At 45.4% G+C, this 3,161-nt stretch overlaps 1 pseudogene; it reads left to right on the top strand.

The window, feature by feature from the left end:
- Positions 1-1,366: 1,366 nt before the first annotated feature.
- On the top strand, positions 1,367-1,999 carry LOC146835226 (ferritin heavy chain B pseudogene; annotated as a pseudogene).
- Positions 2,000-3,161: the final 1,162 nt, after the last annotated feature.

The following is a 3,161-nucleotide window of genomic DNA, read 5'->3' as shown; positions in this document are numbered from 1 at the left end:
ACCATTTAGATGTGGCATGAGCGAAACAGCAGACAAGTTACCATGGAAGCACCATTCAGATGTTTCAGATGTTGCATGAATGCAGCAGCAGAGTTTTGATAATATAAGAAACAATTCTATGTGAATACGCGCAGCAGTAGAACAGTCCCAAGATATTTTTCACATAGATGACCCATGAGTGCAGCAACAGGGAGGAGAGTTAAGACAGCAGACTAATCCCATGACAACTGAGTCAGGCCAGCTGAGTATGTATTGAGCACAACAGCAGAGCAGTCACAATATAAGAGTCATCCAGCAGCAAACTGAGGGAAGCAGCAGAACAGATAGCATTGAATGAATCGCCAAGATGAGATAAGATTGCAACAGATTCTTCACAATGTGAAACCTGCACAGATGCAACATGAACACAAGAAACAGTTCATAGAGTGGCTTATCAAATAAACAAGTACAAAGTAAAATCCATCAATCACAGAAGGACCATATGTGAAATATGCAGAGCTGTGATACAATAACATAAAAACAAAACGAGTCCGGGGGAATACATTATGTATGATGTGAGATAATCAGGTAGAACATATGACCTTCTCTTTGGTATCATAAAGAAAAAGTGCAGTCTCCAGGTATGAATCAAAATTAAAAGGGACAAGAGACAAGGTACTGAAGAATTAGAGTTGCTTTACGTATTTATTTACAATTTAGAGTCTATGCATTACTATGTTCTAAATCAAATATAAAGTGGTCCTCTCACAAGGAAAGGGTAGTAGGAGGATTTCCTCTCAACGTTGCATCTCCGTTCAGTCTGGATAAGAGCTGCAAATCAGCATATGATCAGGGGCAGTAACCCAAGGTCCCTCCAGGTCGAAACACGTAGTCACCGCTGAGACTCACCCATTGCCACCAATTCCCCTCAGCAGAGGACGTCCTGAATAGTGTGTTTAGAAGATGGTCTACTTTATCATCTACAAAAGCTAAATGATCAGGCTCCATCATGACTTCATGGCAAGGGGCCGACCAGATCCTAATCATATGCCCTCAGTATTCCATCCCCATGTAGTCTCAGAAGAAGTAGGTTGGAATATGGGTGCAGGTTGCACTGATCTCTGTAGGAGTTTCAAGTCTACAAAGGAAGCTGCCACCGAAGGTTTAAAGTAGGAGTGCCTTGACAAAAGGACAGAGACATCTATGTGGGATTTGGTGGGTAGCGAGGGGAGCATAAAAAAACTCTTGAGAGCATGAAGGGCCAGGAAAGAGGCATGACAGTATTAGAAGTTTGAGGTTATGCGTATAATATGAGTATAATTAGAAGTATGAGGACAGTATTAGAAGTATGAGTATGAGAAACACAACTAGTTGTGTTCTTGCTTCAACAGAGTTTGAACGGAACGTGGCTCCGAGTCCAGCGCTTTCCTGAAAACTTTATCCATCATTTACCTACATCTATCGCCAGCAACCACACCATCAGCAACGCCATGGAGTCCCAGGTGCGCCAGAACTACAACCGCGAGTGCGAGGCGGCCATCAACCGCATGATCAACACAGCTGTACGCCTCCTACGTCTACCTGTCCATGTCCTACTACTTCAACCGGGACGACGTGGCCCTGAGCCATGAGGAGCGCAAGCACGCCGAGAAGTTCATGAAGTACCAAAACGAGCGTGGTGGGCGCGTGGTGCTGCAGGATATCAAGAAACCAGAGTGTGACGAGTGGAGCAACACCTTGATAGCCATGCAGGCTGCCCTGCAGCTGGAGAAGACCGTCAACCAGGCCCTGCTGGACCTGCACAAGGTGGCATCTGACAACGTGGACCCCCACCTCTGTGACTTCCTGGAGTCTGAGTACCTGGAGGAACAGGTGGAGTCCATCACTTGGAGATTACATCACCAACCTGAAGCGCCTGGGCGTGCCCCAGAATGGCATGGGCAAGTACCTGTTTGACAAGCACACCCTGGGGGAGAGCAGCTAAGCTCCCCCGGGAGGGAACACCGGCCCGATGTACACACTCCCAACAAAACCTCATTGTTCTGTCATTTACACTGCTGTGACTCCATCAAAAGGTGTATGTGAAGTGGGGTTGTTGTATATGTTTCCAGGCTTCTGGCAGCGGCTACTGTGCTTGTCAAGATGCTTCCAAGAAATAAAGGTTTTCAAGATCAAAAAAAAAAAAGTATGAGGTTTTGGTGCTTGGAAGCTAGAACATGAGCCACTTTCAAGATGAAGGAAGGGTGAGTCCGAAGAATTACCCTTTCCTGGTGAAATATTGTGAAGGGTTCAAAGGTGTTGAAGCTCACTTATTTGCCTGGCCGATGAATGCAGACTAAGAATGTAGTCTTCCATGAAAACGTTGTAGGTTGCAAGATATCACTGGTTTGTGCATCAGCCTGGTAAAAACCAGATTGAGGCCTGGGAGTGAAATGCGCCAGAGGGAAGAAATGCATAAGCCTCATCAGAGCCCTCTTGACGGCCATGTGAATGAGTTTCCAGGCTTTCTCACCTCCATCTGAGTCTGAAAAAAGGCATCTTGAAAAAGACAAGACATCACTCACTCATCTTATAAGCAGATTGATGTGCTTTGCCAACTGACAAAACTGGAGCTCCTTACTTTTATGCCAGTTTATGGTAAAGAACTTCCTGGCAGCCACCAGTAACTTCAGGTTGTGTGAAGATAGATGGTAGATATCCGCCTTACTGTGGCTCTTCCTTATCAACTGGAGAAATATCAAATTCCGAGTCGGACAGGGATGGGCATACAGAAACAACCCCTTCCCAGTCCATTATACTGCCACCGCTTGGGAAATAAAGTGCTCTCTCTGTCAAAGAAACCAGTTGATTATACGTAGTGTTGAGGTTTGTCTCAAGTGTGTCTGCCCCAGACCTCAAAGATGTGGTTAGTCACTTTGAGCCTAGTCAAGGTCAGACATTAAAGATATTGTTATTCCAGGAGGATCATTTGCTCATGTTAAAAGTAGATGCCCTTCTAGGCTGTTTGTTCTGGTGTTGTTAGTCCCTGCAATATGGGAGACTAATAGGAACATACCTTGTTGTGGTGTCCACTTTCGCACAGCTATAACCAGCCAGCAGAGTTGTAGGGATTAGGTATCCCCTTGTTTCTGGATGTAGATAGGGATCTGGTGTTTTATTTGTGAGGACCATCTCCTTTTTGC

This window comes from Triturus cristatus, chromosome 4_2 (genome assembly GCF_964204655.1).
Source record: "Triturus cristatus chromosome 4_2, aTriCri1.1, whole genome shotgun sequence".
In the NCBI taxonomy this organism is placed as follows: Eukaryota; Metazoa; Chordata; class Amphibia; order Caudata; family Salamandridae; genus Triturus; species Triturus cristatus.
The sequence above is the reverse complement of the archived record's forward strand: the minus strand, read 5'-3'. Positions and strand labels throughout refer to the sequence as shown.